Source organism: Heterocephalus glaber, unplaced genomic scaffold (assembly GCF_053883595.1).
Source record: "Heterocephalus glaber isolate CG9 unplaced genomic scaffold, H.glaber_assembly_v1.0 deba00001720, whole genome shotgun sequence".
In the NCBI taxonomy this organism is placed as follows: Eukaryota; Metazoa; Chordata; class Mammalia; order Rodentia; family Bathyergidae; genus Heterocephalus; species Heterocephalus glaber.
In genome coordinates this window covers 6078663-6098998 of record NW_028258433.1, presented here as the reverse complement: position 1 = coordinate 6098998, position 20336 = coordinate 6078663, and the positions used below count along the sequence as shown (strand labels likewise).

Genomic DNA, 20336 nt, shown 5'->3' with positions numbered 1-20336 from the left:
GCTTGTGAGTTCTATAGCCATTTGCATTCTTCTCTGGCTCTAAGTGATTAAATGCAACAAGGAGTCCACTTCCAGTGGGTCCACCAAAGTCTGTGCTATAATACAATATATTGTGTCTATTCTTACATTGCTACCTTTGCTGCTGCATTTTTTACCTATTTTAAGATGTATTTTGCTACATGTTAAACATCTAACCACTTTAACTCTTATTTGTACTTGGCAGAGTATGCATAAATAAATATGCAAATAATAAATATGATGTCGTTTAAGAAACAAAACTGCAAATAAATGAAAGGAAAACATGGAAGATCCAAGAGGGACTGATTCATAATTTTGTAAATAAACTCTTTCAAAACCAGGACAAACCATTTTAAAGCCACAACAGCCTGAAATTTCCCCTTCCCCTCAGTCACTACTGGTAGCCAGCCTTGCTACAACCCTAAGAACCTGTGCTTGGAAAGGCCACACTGCAGAAAGCCACTGTTGCTGCAGTTTCTCATTGTTTTGGGTTGTGCTTTGTTTTTGTTTTGAAATACACAAATGGTAGGAACAAGCAGAAGGGAGAATTAAGTAGAAAATCTAAGGAAAATTTTAAACAATGATTTGTATTTGTTTGCATTGTAAGGATAGAGACCCATGGGCAGGGAAAAATGAGGAATCCCCCCACCTCTGAAGGAGTTTAGATAGGTGGCAGAACAGGTCAGTGGCAGAACAAGCTTAATCACCTGTGAAAAGCTGATGGCCTGTGGTTACATTTACTCTTTACCAGTACCCTGCAATACTTAGTTTGCTAAAATCAAAAGAAAAAAAAAAAAAGAAGAAGAAGCTTGACCCTAAGGTGTGAAAGCCCCCAGGACCCTTCCCTAGTAACGAGCCATATCAAACAATTAGCCAGTCAAGTAGAGGCACTGTCAGCCCAGAGACAGGATAGGCCCCCGACTACTATAAAATCAACCCCTTGAGCCCCACTTCAAGGGTGGGTCCATTTCAGCAGCCCTGCCTGTCTCTGAGAGATGGCAGCTGTACTCTTGCATGCTTGCTGAATAAAAGTGCAACTTTGCTTCTCCGCTTTCGATCTCTGATTCTTCCGCAACCTTCTTCTTGGTCAGGGAGACTCAGGCCTGGGACTGCGGGAACTCTCCACCCGTCTCCGTCTGCAACAGTATCTGACAGTGTAATTTAAAAAGCGAATCACATTTGCCCTACTCTGTAAAATGCCATTTAAAAAATCTATTGTGGCCCTAAATTGTTCTTATATGGCCACGGTTAAGAAAAGAGCATGGCATATGCAATGTTTAGGTATCTAATATCCTCATCTTAGCTTTCATTTGCAAGACTTCATTTTTTTTTTACCCTTGTGCTTAGGATTGGCACACTTAGTGATAGAGCCTGTTAAATACTTAAGGGGCCATTGGCCTAAGGCTGGCCTGGTACCATTGTGAGACCTAACTAACTCCATTTTAAAGTTTGACTCCATCTTAAATATAAGACAGTGAAGTGGCCTTGACATAAATTCCACTTCACTGAAGTCAACTATTCCCCTAGTCTCCTTTGTGCCCATAAAATAATGATAAAATGTTCTTGCTGTGGGACAACAGATTAAAAAAAAGACACAGCTCCTAACTCAATCCTCTGTCTGCCCAGAAAACAGATGCTCCCGGGCCCATTATCTACAGAACATTCTGTCAATGTGCTGATTGTTCCTTTTTCCCATAAACTCTACATGTAGCCACCCCTCAACCCCCCAGGCTTGCTAAATATCAACCAATCATGTAACTGCTAAATGGAACATCCCCAAACCTTGCGGTAGCCACAATAAAAACCCTGCTGATTTGGAATTCGGGGCTCTCAATCCCGATCCGCTGCGTCGGTGACGGTTGAGTGCCCCTGCTCGAGCTTGAACAAACGACCCTCGTGTGTTTACAACGGAATCGGCTCCTTGGTGGTCTTTGGGGACTTCGCGATCTGGGCACAACACCATGAGTACCTATATAAATGAACTGCAACCTAACTTTGTACAAAAACAAACCAAAGCCTAATTTAGGAATATATTTGTTGTAACAACTGGGTTTCGGCTGATCACAAGTAGCCCAGCTTCTGCTAATCACAGGCTGTCAAACTTCAGGCCAAGTCCGTTGTAGGCTGACTGGCTGTGACAACCAAGCAAGCTGTTTCTTCTAGTCAGACTCTAGAAAGCCTCTGACCTGTAAACTTCTTTAGGTTTTTCCACAGCCAGGTTCATGGATCCTTTCCTGTTCAAATGACCTGTGTTGAATTTAGTTTGTCTGAAGGTTTTCTTTTATTAAGCCATTAGTGGAAACATAGGGATAAGAAAAGGACAGTTAAAATGGTTGGAAAAGTACACAGTGTAGACATAAATGCAGCTATTTTAGACATTAAGAATTACAAAATGTTTAGAGAGATTGTACATCTGTTTACTTCTTTTGTACATAAGATTTCTACATTCTGACTTGCAACTTAAAGAAACATTGTGAAAAGCACAATGTCATTAATTTAATGATGGACGTATATTTTTCTCAATGTGTAAGCTATTGACTAAACACAATAGAAAGATGGTGACAAGAGTAGATGGAAATATAAACACATTTATGCTAAATTATCCATTGTTGTTTCTTGATCTCAATATTCTTTTCCCAGCTCATTAAAAGAAAACCCAACAAAAACTTGAGCCTATTTCAAATTCTCTTAGCATTGGTTTTTGTCTTTCAGTTCACCTGCTGTGAATGAAGAAATCTGTTACAATAAAAGAGGCATTTGTTTTGAAGTAGTACTAGTGCCATCAACCTTCTTTTTCTCTAGAATGAAGATCCAAGTTATAGTTTAAAAGAAAATGTTCATTTCTTCTTATTATCACCTCCTGTTCTTCTGCCTTCTCCTGTACAGCAGTTACAAACTGAAATACTGGTAGGGGCCATTCAGGCAAATACATGGTCTAAAGTTCAAAAGAATAAAAGAAAGAGAGAACACAGGATGTTTCTCCTCACTAACATAGGATGTCCCCCACACAGGAGACTGTGTCACTGGTGATAGGATACCCTGTGTTTTGAGAGAAACTCTAGTCCAGTTTTTTGTATTTAATGTCTTGAGAAAAACAGTGACACCGTGGAGAACACATTTACAGGACAGGTTCAGCCTGTGCTCCTTGGCTTGTTGATTCTGCTCAGACCTTATAGCATTTCATTCAAACCTTCCCAAAGAGGGAAGAAATGAAGTTGAAATTCAAATCATGGATTATTTTACCTTTTCCTTTAATACCTCATGCTTCAGGGGAAACTGTGGTGCAGGTAGAGCTGAGACAAATGATTAACATGAGGCTAAGTTCATTTTGATTGTCATTAATACAAAAATTCTGTCCTTTGGTACTGTGGACTCCAAGTAGCTGATAAACTATAAAAGGCTATCACTATGGTTTAACAGGTAAACAGCATTTCACTTGTTTTAGTTTACAAAAAAAATGTAGTACAAGGAAATACATTTATCCATATTTCTACATTTGAGATTAATCAAGATGTTTTATAAATAATTATCTACAAATGATACACCCAAAGCAAGCACATCTGACCATTCAGTAATTTATTTTCACATTACCCTGTTATAAAGAAATCAATTCTCTTTTCCATTTATGGAATAAAAATACTCAGAAATCCTTTAGTTTAATCTCTTTGAGGAATGGGGAAAGTATAGTCAACAGCTATCATCCTATGAAACATGAAAGACTGTTATTATAAATAATATGAATATACAAGCAAATGTGTAAGGATTAGTAATGGATTCTAACAGGATCTATTAATTTTCCTTTTTATTCTCCTTTTTATTCCTTTAATTCTTCTTTTGAGTCTCCAATACTTTTATCCCAGATATTCTGATAAATTCCATATTCCTCCTACTTCCAAATGTAGGATTGATTACATTTGTAAAAACCATTTATCTATACAGGGCATTTTGAATCACCATCTTCTTTCCTATGATATTTTTGAATATTAATTATTAGAAATTTTATTTCACAAATAAGTTCTGTTTGAGAGTACTTTTGAGAATATTTTATTGAATAATTAATATCTTGAATTTTACTTATATTATTAATTTTTGTTTAAACTTGTTCCTGCAATTTCTACATTGCATTTTATTGGTAAAACTAGATACATTCTAAATGTTTTTTATTCTGAATAAAACAGCAAGTATTCAGATCACAACATGGTTTTTATGGTATATAATTTGCCAAGTTCAGCCACCTTTGAACATATGTATATAAATACAAAGAAAGCTTACCTAACAGTAAGTTATATTTATAAAAGCACATTTTAATAAAATATTTTATAAGAAGATCTTTGCAAACCACGCTAGCTTAAAATAATACTGATCATATACTGATAACATTGTGTTCCTTCCCCAAATTTTAAAACCCCAACTGCTTCAAGGTAGACCATCTGCTACAAAAATAGACCCGATATGTATAATGGCTCAAAAATGATAGAATATTATTTCTCATTTATTTATGTAAGGTCAAAGTGAGTGATCCTGACTAGCAGGTACTCTCCTATAAGTGCTAATGCAGTCACAGGATCCTTTCATCATTTGTCCCTGGCATTTCAGTAGATGACTTCCAAGGTTACCATGATTGTTTGCATTGGGGTTTACAACATGATATCCTAAAATATGGCAACTTAGTATGTTTAGTGTTTTAAGCTGAGGGAATTTGAGAAATGGCAGGTTCAACTAGGACTCTGAGACTTCTCCCCTATTGTAAGACCTTCACGTGAGAGATCCATGTCCTCTTTACCCAGAAGAAAAGAGCATATTTACCTGTACAGTCAGAAGGATACCAGAAGGATTCTGAATGAACAATCCTTGTTAAGCTTCCCCCAGTTGACTACTCTCAACTCATACCCTTTTGGCCTGGTGTAGCTTCATGTACCAGAATAAGAGGAAAGGGGCTTAGAGAACAGACAGCCAACATTTGCCATGCCAAGTATTTGTGATTGTACATAGATTGCATGATCTTTGCATGTTAAATGTTCCATGAGAAATAAGACACAGAATACTAGATTATCAGAAAATTTGAAAATGTGCTACTTTTAACATATAAGCTACAAATTATAATAAAGTCATTAAAGTTCATTAAGTTCAAATGAACTTAATAGATCACTGGCAAATAGCCATTGGCTGTATACTATAAAAGTAAATCTATATGATGACAGATAATTTGCCAAAAGAAGAGATTGAAGGTTAGGTGAAATCCAACTTTTTTTCTATTTTAGAACTCATGTAATCCATAAATGGACTGACTGATAACTATGCATAACAGAAACTGAAAATCTATGTGTGAGAGAAAAATAACTGTACTATTAATTAAATTGTTAATTTTAAATTTGTGTGTTTATTGGCACTGGGGATTGAACCCAGCAGCCCTTTACCACCAGCTACATCCCAGCCCCCTTTTTTTTTCTAGTGTGAGAAAGAGTCTCACTAAGTTTCTTAGACTGGCCTTGAACTTGTAATCCTCCTACCTCACCCTCCCCAGTAGGTGATATTACCAGTGTGCATCACAATTCCCAGCCATGAATTGCATTTTTACAGTGCTGAAGACTGCTAAATTCTTTACCTCCATTGTAAGTAGATGTCATTTTAACCACATTTTACAGATGAAGAAAATTGAGGTTTATAGACATCAACTAAGGGCTGGGGATTTAGCTCAGTGGTGCTGCACTTGCCTGGCAAGCACAAGATCCTGAGTTTGACTCCTGGTACGGGGGGGTATATTTTATGTATTATATATGTATATTTTTATATATATATATATATATATATATATATAAGAAAAAGATCTGGGTTCCAAACCAAGTTCCATCTGCCCATAGAGCTCCAGTGTTTGATCACTACTCTCTATTAACTTGAGAATTCAACCAAATACTTGCTATCTGTGTGGATTGTGTCCCATAATTCCCCACAGATTAGAAAATCTCAGGATTCACAAGTCTCCTATATAAAAGGGCATGGGATTTGCATATAATCTATGCAAATCTTCCCATAGATTTTAATCATCTCTGGATTACTTCTAATACCAAGTATTATGCAAATGCTATGTAAATAATGATTATATTGTGTTATTTAGAAAATAATGACAGGAAGGATAACTGTACATAGTCTTATTCAGGACATAAATTCTGTACATTTTTCCCCAAATATTTTTAATTCTAGATGAAGACAAATTTGTTAGTTCAGGATTATTGTTCTATTTAGAATTTTTACTTTTGTGTGCATTTGCACTTATATACATTTATGTAAGCACACTACAATCCTGGCAATCAATAGGATGACAGATGTTGCAGCTAGATCGCCCTCACATTTAAGCTCATTATACATGCTGTATTCAGACATACACATGCATATATATATATATATATATATATGCTAACTATATATATAAATCATTTGTTGATATAGAAGTTATTCTTTTACATATTATTTTCTTTCTTTGACTTCATAGACTATGAGTTTAAGATGTTTTTAGGATTTTCTAATGGAAGAACCTGAGAAAAACTAAATTGGGTGGATTTGCAATTTCAGGTACTTTAGGTTCCATACAGTCCCATGAGGGAAATGACAATTGTCACAGAATGAAGTCAAGTAATGCCTATTCACTTTGGGGTATGTATCCTACTGGTAGGGACATGGAGAAAGAATAATATTGGGGATGGAAGAAATTGTGAAATATACCTAAGAAGTGGTATCAGGTGACAAGAGGAGTCTACTAAGACACAGAAACTTGATAGCAAAGATTTGTTCAAGAAAAGATGATGTACTGCACTGTTAACAGGTGAATCTATTAGTATTGCATTTAGTTACATGTAAAAGTGATATGACTTAATAGCATAAGTAAATAGAGGTTGATTTTTCTACTATAAAAAGAAGCCTAGAGGTAGCTGCTCAGGGATGGTGCAGCCATGCTAGATGGCAGACAATATTCTGTGCTCTTTCTATTTCTCCGTACCACTGTCTGTCTCTGAGAGCTTTTGTCTTTGTGTTTAATCTCATGGCAGGAAAGACTGCTCTGCCTCCACGCTTCTGTCCACATAGCTAGGCAAAAATGTAAAGAAGGAAACAGCAAATAGAAAATGGAGGCACTATTTCAAGAAACCATGTTCTTCCAAGAGTTTCCCAATAGACAGTACTTACATCTCACTGGCAAGAATTATATTAGATAACCACTTCTAGCTGAAATGAGGCTGAGAAATGTATTTATATTTTTTAAACTGAGCATGTGGATGTCCTGAAATAAAATGCAGTTTTAAGAATAAGAAAAAAAAAACACAGAGAGATTAGCTATTCAGTAGGCAACTACCAACATCTGCCCAAACAGGCATAGAATGAGAGGTGAGGGAGTCATGAGAAATGACTAGCAAACTAGACAGGTGCCAGAACAAAGGAACTTTTGTATCATGTTGGGGAATTTAAATTCACAAGGTGTGATTGATTTTAGAGAAAATAAAACCCTTAAAGCAATGTGGATAGATGATAGATGAGAACAAATATTGAAGATGGGGACTAGTTAGAGACACACTATGCATGTCTAATTGTCAGATGACATGAGGCTTTTCCGAGACAGTGGAACTGAGAGCCATTTAGAAGGGAATAGCAGAATGGTTTACATATGGGGGAGGAAAGAAAATTTAGAAACACTGTCAACAATGTTTCTAAAATTTCCTGTTCAAATGACTGAGTCATAGTAAAGTTGTTTTATCAAGCTGCAAAAGATCAAATGGATTTAAACAGACAGAACTGCTTCTAAATTTTTACGTTGTTTATCATAAATTCAATATTAAAGCACAACAGCCCAAGCCCATAGTGAATTTGCAAACACTGTAGAATGTGGACTGTCACCCTGTTCTTCCTTTACTTTCATTTATTTTATTGATAATGTGAAGTACAATTTCCATACAACACACTAAAATCAATCAAAGTACTACAGGAACAGTGAATGAGAAACAGCTATACCAAGTAACTTGTTTTATTTTGTTTTGTTTTTAATTTGCTTTTACTTCCAAGAGAAGTAGTTACTGATTTTTTTCTCAATAATATTAAATGTTACTAAACAGCAAAGTAGAGCTTTTAGTGGTAGCTCAGATTTTTTTTTCTGAGTTTTGTTACTGTGATTCCCCCAACAAATGTTATTTCAAAAGAACCCACAGAAGCTTTTAGTCAAAAGCTACTTTCCAAAAGTACAGGTTATAGTGCCCCACAGTGGTCTGCAAAAATAACAAGACATCTTGTTCTGCAAAAATTTGGACACAAGAGAAAGTCTATTTTTAACAGTATACAACTGTACTTGCTTCCTAAGCCTGTATAACAAACTTGGTAGATTATAAAAACACAAGCGTATTTTCTCACAGTTCTGAGGTCAGAAATATCAAATCAAAATAACTACAGGGTTGAATTTTTTCTGAAGACTCAGAAGAAGAATTCACTCTATGCCTTTGTCCTAGTTTCCAGTGGTCTGTAACACTCCTTAGGATTTCTTGATTTGTACAGAAACCACTCCAATCTCTACCTCTATTCATATTCCTCACCTCTCCACCTCAGTCTTCCTCCTCCTCAATCTTCTCCTTTGGCTCTGTGTGTCTACTTTCTTCCTCATATAAAGAAACTAGTCATTAGATTTAGAGCCCACCCAAAATCCAGGATCACTTCATCTCAAGAGCTTTAACTTTATTATATCTGTAAAAACCCTATTTCCAAATAAGATCGTAATTATAAGTACCAGGAGATAGGGAATGGCATAATTTGGAGAGGACACAATAAAACCTATTACAACAATGAAGCCAGGCTAAAAATCAAGTTTTTGTGCCATTAAAGGAATCAGAAACAATGAGGTGAACCTCAGAGGAATAACAAACCTCAATTTAAAATTTAAAATTTATTTAAATTAATTTAAAATGAATGTTCTCATGGTATTTCATTCAGGCTCCTTTACATGTCCCTCTGATAGAATTATTTTTATACTTTTTATTTATATTGCACTTTTCTACTTTGGGTTTTTTTCATTAAACTGTTCAAAACTGATGAAAGATTTTGGAAATGTTGAACCATCATTGCATTTTTCTATCTCTCATAGCAGTAACTCAAAAAGACAAAATACTGCCTACCTTACTTGGCAAGCCTTTCCTCTTGTTACTGAAATTGTATTCACTAGATGATTTTACTTCAAATATTTCCATATTTTCAGTTAACTTTTATTTACAGTTTTGAAATGGAAACCTCTGAACCATGAAAAGGCAAAAAAACTTACTAAAGTTCTTTGATGCTTACATAAAGCAAGTATGTTTATCTGTTTGATAACTAAACAGTGTTAAACACATTAATAAGACTAAACTTTAGTCTTAAAAGTTTTTGAAGGGAATTAAAGAACCAATTTGCATGTTGATAACTTTTGTTTATAGATCTTACATTAGAAGCTGACCATAACTTGGAACACAATTTTATATTCTAATAATTATTACTGATCAAGTGTATGACTAGAGATATTTGAAAGAATTTAAATGTAAATTTGACATAGAATTTTAAACATTTCATCCTACATTGTACAGTTTAATTTGTCTCAAAACATTCCTCAAATACCAACTTGGGGTAGATACTGTTTTCAATATTCTGTGAACAGCCATACAAGTTCTCTTTTTTATGGGGCTGTCATGCTAGTGGGATAAGACAAATGATGAATAAATACCAGAGTATTTCAGATATTGACATGTGCTATGATGACAATAATGTAAGGCAATGTAGTAGAGTTTGACGAGGGTGTTGATTGAGTGAGAGATGGCTGCTTTGGGTAAGTGGTCAGGGAAGACCCTAAGAACTGAGGCTGAAGGATAGAAAAGTACTCCTATTTTTGGTAAACTGGCTAACACTGTTGTCATTGAGGTCACAGCCCTTCATTCTCACAGTAAGCACAAGCAGTCTAAAGGAAGAAGAACTTCAGTTGGTTGGCTTTAGGACAAGAGTTGAAGGCAGAAAATTTATTTCTGGGCTGATGATTCATCATAGACCTGAGTTCATCTTATGTGTGCAGCCAGAACTGGGAGCATTCCTGATGCTATCCTGAGCACACATGCAACTTTATCCTGAGATCTGCCTATGAGAGAAGCAAAATGTATGCCTATGAGAGTAAGGGCTTAAACTGACATGCTAGGGAACCCTTTCTTCAGCCTGCCATGTTCCCTTTTCCTAATCCACAACCTTTGCAAACTCTCATATGACACCAAATCTATCGCAGATTTTGAGGTCTGGAGGGGTCAATCTTTAGAAGCCTGGCAACAAAGAGAGATTTTAAACAGAGCCTTGTTTTTTCTGGTACTGCAGATTGAACCCAGGTGCTTCACTCAGAGATACCTCCGCAGCTCCCCTTTTCATTGTTTTGTTTTGAGACAAGGTCTGACTAAATTCCCCAGGCTGGCTCAAATTTGTGGTTTTCCTGCCTCAGCCTCCCAGAATGCTGGGATTACAGGCATGTACCACCACACTTGGCTTAAAATAGAGGCAAATTTTGGTAGAGAAGCAAAGAGAGGCATTCCAGTTCACTACCTCAGTTTCCCATGTGAGAACAATGCAGAAGAATATCAACCTTGAGGTTATGGTCAGGTGTTCATTTTGTGTTGGAGATCAAGTATCAACACCAAACAAATGGCCATTGTTACTATTTGTTTGTTTTAGTCACCCTTCTTCCTTTTTTATAATCAAGGAAGGCAAAATCAGTTATGATTTATATACCATAAGATATGTTTAGGTCATTTAGTGTTCACAAAGGTATACATCTGGTAAATGCCACAAAATTAAGATATAAACTCTCACAATCTCCTCAAGAGTTATTGTCTGCTTCTTCCCATTTCATCCCTATTCTCCATACTCAACCCCATCCCAAGAACACTGATCTATTTTCTATCACTGTAATGTTTCTTTTGTGGAGATTCACATAAATTGAATCCTGTAGTATGTGGTCTTTTGTGTCTTTTTTCCACTTAGCATATAATTGGAGTGACTAGTGTTGTTCCATGTATCAGAAATTCTTTACCATTAGTAGCTGAGAAATATTTCATTATATAGCTAGACTACAATTTATCCATTCTGCTTATGACGGACACTTGGGTTGTTACCAGTTGTTTGCAACTATGAGAAAGGATGCTATTAACATTCAGGGTTATGGCTAGATATTTTGGATACAGCTAGACAAGAAGAGTTTGGAGCCATGAGAGAACAGTATATGAGGACTGGTGAAGGCTTCTTTTTGGTCTTTTCAGTCACAGATAGAGGCAGTTTTGAAGAAATCTATAAGTTTCAAAGACAGATTCTTAAGAGTAAAGGATCGTGATGAGTTTCCAATGATTTTAATTGGTAATAAACTGGACCTGGATCATCAAAGGCAGGAGACACAGGAGGAAGGATAACAGTTAGCACGGCAACTTAAGGTAACATACATGGAGGCGTCAGCAAAGATTAGGATGAATGTAGATCAAGCTTTCCATGAACTTGTTTGGGTTATAAGGAAATTTCAAGAGCAAGAATGTCCTCCTTCACCAGAACCAACACGGAAAGAGAAAGACAAGAAAGGCTGCCATTGTGTCATTTTCTAAGAATCCCTTCAGTTTTAGCTGCCAACTGCCAGGGAAAGCCCTCCTCTCCTCCTCTCCTTGTGGTTTACATCATGTTGGTACCTTTCTAGACAAATGATCACCGTGTTAGCCTTAGACCAAGAAGCTGGCTAATTCTTTCCACGAAGCTAATACAATGGTCCTCTCCAGATCAATTTAAAGGAAACACTAAGGCTGCTTCAGAGATTATCTGATTCCTTTAAAATACTGTCTACATACATAGACACATTCTTTTTTTAGGGGCTTACGTTTTATTAGGGATGAATCGGTTTTGGAAGTGAAGTTATTTGCCAAGCTGAAGTCATACGTTGTGAAATACTTTTTAACTTCTGGAATCATATTGCCTACTGTTACTCTAAATAGAAACATAAGGATTTTTTTTAATGTAAATTTTCGCCTATCCTTAAAAATTTTGATGTCAACTTTATCTAACCTTAAATACACTGAATGGAATCTACAAAAGTGAGACATCTCAGACCTTTCTTGATGCTACAGCTTTTGTTTTCCAGTGGCCAAAAATACCAAAATGTCTGTTGTATTTATGGATTAAAAACTGCCTAATGAAGCCTTTGTTATTACTCCTCCTCTTGAAGATGATAACATTCTATGTGGCCAAGTATTTGGACCCATTCTGGACTTAGGCATTTCACTGTAGTTTCTTAATTTAATGCTTTTCACACTCTTGCTAATGGTAAGAATGAGTAATTTCTGTCTGTCTTCATTTTCAAGTATTTCTGGTTAAGGGATTCAAAAAAAGTAAAACTTTTTGTTTGATATAATATAAAATGTGGAATTAATCTTTCCAGAGTCAGAGAGGATTAATGTTTTTGCTATATATTTTTATACATTATTTTCTTATCAAACTAGCTAACAAGTATTTTTATATGTTTGTAAGCAGATATGCTTTCACAGCATACCCTTTGTATATATAAAAATAAGTATTTAATTCTCACTGTTCACTTTTAACTGACAAAGAAAAAATGGAAACTGCAGAAACTGTGGTAGAAATTTGACTTTCCAGTCTGGTCCTGGTTGTGTCCACCTTCGGCCAGTCGCATCCCTACTTGAGAAACCTTCCCCTTAGAGAGCGGCAGGACAAGACTGCATCGCTGTCAGGACCCCCCACTAGGTATTGACTGCTGTGTCAAGTATTACATGTAAAACCTTTGATTGACAATTTAGTGTAATTGTGGATGGTTTCTGATTTTTTTAATTCTGTGGATTGTGTTTAAACAATTCAAAAGTATATTTCTGATGATGAGATACTAAGTGGTGTTGCATAGTTGTCACTTTATTGAATGTGTACAACAGTCCCATGAAGTTTATAACGCCGACCTTGTATAGCTTCAGGTGCTAGAATTAAAATTCATCTGTTATAACAACAACAAAAACATGCAGGGTTAGGGTTAGGGTTTGTGGACATATGTTTTCACTGCTCTTGAATAAATACCTGAAAGTATTTGCTGGGTTGTAAGATTAAGGATATATATATGGCTTTATAAGAAACTGCCAAATAGTTTTCTGAATAGTTTTCCTCTTCTGCGTTCCCATCAGCAGTGAGTGTTCTTATCTTGGTCAATAGTTGGCTGTGTGTGTGTGTGCGATATATACACTCATTTGATTTGATGTGTAGTATTATCTCATTGTTCTTTTCATTGTCATCTCTTGATGAAATGATATTAACTATTAGGTGACTAATGATATTAAATATTTTTATCTTTATTGACTGACTATATCTTCCTTTGTGAAAGATCTTGCCAAATCTTTTGTCTTCTTTTAATCATACTTTCTCTTGATTGAATTATAAGAAGTCTTTATGTATTGTGGACATTGTTCTTTGTTATTGTGGACATTGTTCTCTGTAAGATGTTTATTGTGCATATTTTCTCCCAACATGTGGCTTGCCTTTTCATTTTATTGTTAATTTTCAAAAGGCAAACGTTTTCTTTCCTTTTCTTGTACTGCTGATTTTTCACTTGTTTTTCTTCTTGGCAAATATTTAATTTGTAAATTTTGAGAAATTATACATACAATTTACAAAGAGAGAGGGGAAAAGTTGGAGAAGGAGATTAATCCTTTCAAAACAGCCCCCAGTCACCTGTCTTTTTTGACCAAATGTCACCCAAAAGCAAGTCTATTACAATGCTTCCATGATCCATCTTCCAAACACATGAGACTTTGGTGGCCATTCTAAATATAAACAATAACACCTCTTTTTAAACATTATTAAGTGTTAAAAGAGAAATTTTTTTAAAGTTTTCTTTTCTCCTTTGCTTAATAATTGATTTTATAGCACTCTAAACAATTATTTATGAATATCTTATCTACAAATCTATACCTGTAATGAATCTATTTAGTGAGAAATTACACTAATAATGTGATGAAATCATAACAGTAATAACTATTAAAATGCTGCAAATTATTCTGTATTTATTACCCTTTCTCTGCCCATTCTCCCCTTTACATTTTGGAGAATCTAACATGTAAAAGTTACCAAAAACCTATATATGGTGTTTTCATTGTTAAGTTGCTGTATTAGTCTGCTCTGGTTACCAAAACAAAATAGCACAAATAGAGTGCCATAATAAGAGAAATCTATTTTCTCACAGAACCAGAGGCTGGAAGTCCAAGATCAGGGGCTGGTGAAGGTGGTTTCTGGTGAGGCCTCTCCTCTGAGCTTGCAGTCACTTACTTGCCTTCTTGCTGTGTCCTCATTTGGCCTTTTCTTTGTGCAAGGCAGAGAGGGCTCTTCTGTGTCTCTTCCTCTCAAAATGACATCACACTTATTGCATTAAAGAACCAACCTTCTGACTTCACTTAAACTTCCTTACCTCCTTTGTGGAGGACCAGAGGAGAATTAAGGCCTAATTGGCCTCCTCTGTGAGCCTGAGGTTAAGTTGTTTACCAGAGAATGTACTAATGGATATTGGAAACCAGATGAATCTTGTGTTACTTTGACTGCTTTTGCCCCTGTCTGGGTAAATAAAAGTGAGGTAAGCCAAAGGCTGGGGGTTCCTCTGCCTACTAGAGCTCCCTGGCTGCTGTAGCTCCCTAAATTGACTCTGTGTCTCTGTCATTCATCCCTGTTTGCCCTTGGCTCAGAGAGAACAAAGTAGAGGGTCTAGATCCGGAGCAAGGATGTCTGGGTGGGTCAGCTACAGGTGGCACCCCTGGCTGGGGCTCAAACCAAGCTCACCTACACTCCTTAAAGACACTATCTCTAAAGGTAGTTAGACTGTGGATTAGAGCTTCAACATATGAACTTTGGGGGGAGCACAATTCATTCCATAAATTTCTTTAATAATATTTTATAATGAAATACCAAATTGATTTTGCTATGGCTTGAATTGTGCACCCTTCATCTCTCACCCCTGCATGCCCCAAAATAAATAAGTATATATGCCCTAACTCTCATTATTTCAGTTTTCAAACTTATTTGGAAATAGAGTTTTTACAGATTTGATTTTTTTTCAATATGGTCCATGGGCTTTACTTCAACAAAGTGGACTTTCAGTAATCTATTAGTACATAACAAAATAACTCATTCATATCAGTTTTTTCATTATGATAAGAAAAACATAAATGAATGAGATCTATCTGCATAATAAATCTCAGACGTACAGCACAATTCTTAACTACAGCCACAATGTTGTGCTGCTGATCTCTAAATTTTTTTTATCTCACATAACTGAAACTTCGGATTTATTAAACAAAAATTTCTGATTTCTCTTCTGCCCCAGCAAGCAAGATACAACTTTCATTTTTATGTATTTAACTATTTTAAATAAATCATATAAGAAAAATCATGCCATGTTTGCCATACTAGTCCTTATATGACTGACTTCATTTGTCATCAAGGGTTATCCAGGTTGTAGCATGTGATAGATGTGATGGTTAGTTTTGTATCAAGTTGACTGGGCTGTGGGAGGGGTAGGCCTTTATACATTCTTCTGGATGTGTCTATAAGAGTGTTTCTGGATAAGATTGAAATTTGAATTGTTACACTAATTAAAACAATACCCTCCCTGATTGGGTAGACCTCATCCAATCATTTGGAGACCTAAATGAAACAAAGACTAAGATGAAATTCTTACTGCCTGTATAAATGAGGACATGGGTATTTTGTTCTTACCTTTAGACTTGAACTGAAAAATTGACACCCCTAGGATCTTGAACCCACTGACTTTCAGATTGGCATTTATACCATTTGACTCTCTTGACTTTCAGGCCTTCAGACTTGAACTAGAACTATACTATTGGCTTTCAGGGACTGTAATTTCCTGATTGAAGATCTTAAGATTTCTCAACCTCCAATATACAATGAGCCAATATTTTACAATAAATCTTTTTGTTTCTGTTCCTCTGGAGAACACTCACTAATACACTCACTAATACTCAATAATTCTATGGCTGAATAATATTTTGTTTTATGTATATGTCACATTTTCTTCATCTATGGACATTTAGCTTGCTTCATCATGTTGGCTGCTGTGAATCATGTATAATGAACATGAGAGTACTAATATTTCAAGATCCTTATTATGATTCTTTTGAATAAATATTCAGATGTAGGGTTGCTAGATCATGTGGCAGTTTTATTTTTAATTCTTGAGGACTCTCCGTACTGTTTTCTATGGCTGCTGTACCAATTTACACATCCTACCAAAGGTGCACAAAGGTTCCAATTTATAAACATCCTCATCACCACTTGTTATTTTCTATTTGGGACTTTTCAATGGATAGTGACCATACTAACAGGTATGAGGTGATATTACCTTGTGATTTTGATATGAATTTCCCTAATAATTAATGATGTTGAGAAGTTTTTATATACCTGTTGACATTCATATATGTTTTTGAAGAAATACCAGTTTAAGTTCTTGCCCATTTTTTCATTATTTGTCCAATCCATCTGTTTTTTTATTAAGCCCTAAGAGTTCCTTATATATTTTGGATACTAAACATTTATCAGATATATAGTTTGCAAATATTTTCCTCATTCTGTTGGTTGTCCTTTCTGTCTTTTGTTTTCTTTCCTATGCAGAAACTTTTCAGTTTGATATAGTACTATTTTTACTTTTTAAAAAATATTTTGCCTGTGCTTTCAGTGTCCTAGCCAAGAAATCACTGGCTATACCAATATCATGACTCATTTTCCTTGTGTTTTTTCTCTAGGAATTTTATACTTCCATGTCTTATGTTTTAGTTTTTAAACCATTTTGAGTTGATTTCTTTTACATGGATAGTGTCAAATTTGATTATCTTTCACGTCAATATCCAGTATTCCAACACAACTTTTTGAGGCTTCTGGTAAGATGGCAAAGTGGTAAGGAGCAACAAATCAACATCTCTGAGATCTGAAATCCAGACACTGGAAAATAATGACTTGGGGAAGAAAAGAAGGAAGGAGTTGGGTCCCCAGGACCCAGGAAGGATCTGAAGGGAAAAATGGAGCCCACAGAGAAAGTAAAGCAACAGGCCACAGTGCAAAGAAAGGAGCTGGAAAACTGTACTTTCTCCAGCAAAAGAGACACCCAGAGTGTCGTAAGCTGAACAACTCAGGCCCCAATTCCATAATCAGAGGCTAGGATCAGCCTGAACTTCTCTGGAGTTAAAAGTACCAGAATTGGCACCCTAGCCCAATCCTACTGCAAGTTTGCTAGGATTATCCTGCCCCCTCCCCTAATTCTACTGCAGGCTTGCTGGGATTATCCAGCATGGATCTAGACTCTGTCTGCCTCCTTTGTCTATCAGTAAAGCAGAGATACACCCTGAATTGGATACTACCACAAAACTGTAGACCTCAGAAGATAACCACAGGCTTGAAATCACAGAGAAATCTCTCTCTCTCTCTCTCTCTCTCTCGCCTATTCTTTTTCTTTGCTTTGGTATTTTTCTTGTTTGTTTTTGTTTTTTTCATGAGTGTGAACATTGTTTTTAGTTTAGTTTTGTTCTTGTTTTTGTTTTTTCCTTCTTTCTTTCCCTGCTGTCTTCTTTACCAGTTTCCTGAAGCTTGAGTAATCGTCCTTTGTCCTTGCTTGTAATCTCTTTCTCTTCTTCTATTTCTCTATTTTTTCCTCTTATTCCTTTTAAATTTTCTCCACTGAGGGTAAAATTGCTCTATTGAGGGAATATTTACTCTATAAAATTTCCTGGTTTGTTTTAGATTTTGTTATATAATTATAAATCTTGTTCCTATAGTTAAAGGTGGCAAATTAACAGTTATCACAGTTTGTAATTTTCTAGACTGTTGATGCTATTATTATTACTGACTGTACTACTTTACCAAAGTGACATAGTTGTTGTGACCAGTTGTTATTCCTTGTATGCCAATATGGAAATTGTCTCAAGGTCATAAACAATACCATAGTCCAGTACCAAAGAACTGGGCTTAGGCTAAATAGGCAACAACCTCTCATCCTTAATATATTGAAGAGGCAGGATCTTGGGACAAACTCAAAAGCCAAAATCTAGCTATCCCTAGAAGACATCTCTGAAAAGTAGTCATTTCCTAAAAATGGTCCTGATACTAGTAATAAAGCTACCTAACATAAGCAATTTACAAGCATCAATACAGAAAACAAATTTAAAAATATAAAATGAGAAAACACGGAAGCAAGATGAAATCCCAGATGTCCAGCTTGCTCAAGGCCAAGGCAAATCCAGGGGACATTGAGGCTGAAGAAATCAAAAGCCACCCAGCTGAACTTTCTGAAATGGTAGCAATGGAAGCGACAAAAGAGCTGAATAAGTCACTAAGAAGAAAACAAATCAGAAATAATTACACAGATAACTACAGAGGTGATGACCATAATGAAGGACATGGTTAGTGAATCTAAAACAGATACAGATGAAAAAAAATAGAGGAGCTTAAGAAAGTGATGGAAACCATGAATGCCCAACATAAGAAAGAAGTGGATTCTATAAAACAGAGTCAAACAGATATCCTGGAGATTAAAATTTCTATTGAACTTATATAGAGCAGAATCAACCAATGTGAAGACAGACTATCAGATCTAGAAGACAGGGTTGTTGTTAGTGAGTAACAAATGAAAGACTTCTTAAAAAATACCAAGGGACCATCAAAAATCAATCCAACAGCTGCCAGATGATGAAAAGAAGAAAATTATAAGATTAAGCAGAATCAATGAAAACTCAGAAAATAGCTTAATAAAGGCCTAAAAAACCTGTTCATGAAGTAACAGCACAAAACTTTCCAAATATGGTAAAAGAATTTGACATACAGATAAGTAAGGCATGTAGAACTCTAATTTGTCTTGACCAGAAAAACACTACACCAAGGAATATAATATACAATATTCAAGAAATTCAGCACAAGTAAAGAATATTAAGCTGTTAGAGAGAAGAAACAAATCACCTATAAAGGAAAACCCATCCGAATCACAGCAGACTTCTCAACACAAACTTTTAAGACAAGGAGAGTTTGAAGTGAAGTATTTCAAGCCCTAAGAGAAAACAATCTCCAACCTAGATTAATGTATACCACAAATTTATCTTTCAAAATTGATGGAGAAACAAGATATTTCCATGGCAAAGAACACCTGAAGAAATTCATGACCACTAACACAACTTTTGGAAGAGACTGGCCTTGTACCATTGTGGATTTTCTTGTTGAGGATCAGTTGAATATATTTGTGCGGGTTTACTTCTGGGCTCTGTATTCTATCCCATTGTACTGTGTGTCTCTCTTCATGTTAGTGCCATTATCTTGATTATTGTAACTTTGATTATTGTGATATGTTTTGAAATTGGGAAATGTGAGGCTTCCAGCTTTGTCTTCCTCAAGATTGTTTTAGGTTGGGTGGTAATTTCTGGTTGTATATGAATATTAGTGTTCTTTGTTATTTCTTTAAAACTGCTATTGGGATTTTTATAGTGATTTTACAGAATATATAGAACACTTTGAATAATATAGGCATTTAATAATAATTAATAATATCAATCTTCAAATTCCTGAACACACATTGCATTGTGCATGTGTATCTTTAATTTTTTTGATGCTGTTTTATTGCTTTTAGTACATAAATTTTTGGTTGGTGCAAGTCTTGACTCTTTGGTTAAGTTTATCTCTAAATAATTCCTTTCAATAATGTTAGCAATGGGAATATTTCTCAAATTCCTTTTTGTATTATTATTAGTATAGAAAGTCAATTGATTTTTGCATGCTGATTTTGTTTCTTATAATTTTACTAAACACTTTTTTTAAGGTGAGAAAGTTTTTGCTTTTATTGAAAGTTTATATATGACTCAGGATTGCAATAAATAAACAGATAACCATTTTCACAAAAAAAGTGACAGTGCTATGCTAGAGAAGAAAATATTACTTGGGATATTTATTCATAGTGGCAAGACACACTTATCAATACAGAATAAATATTAACAGCATTCTTGAGCCAATGTTGAGACCCACCAAAATATAGAGATCAAGCAAGATGTAATAAATAATTATCCAGAGAAAAAGATGTTGCATTCTCAGATGATAAACCACTTTTTGTAAACCACTGCAGGTCAATTAGTCTCATCCTCACAGCTCACCTTCAAATCACAGGACCTGTCGTCTAAGGCTACCTTAAAGAGCTATCCTCTAAGGAAAGCAGAGAGAAAGTCTATTATCCTTATAGCAAAATGCAAAATAACTGCAGAAAACCCCACTGG

At 35.5% G+C, this 20336-nt stretch overlaps 1 pseudogene; it reads left to right on the top strand.

Annotated features, from left to right (window-relative positions):
• Nucleotides 1-11242: 11242 nt before the first annotated feature.
• Nucleotides 11243-11932, top strand: LOC101723383 (ras-related protein R-Ras2 pseudogene; annotated as a pseudogene).
• The last annotated feature ends 8404 nt before the right edge of the window (nucleotides 11933-20336 follow it).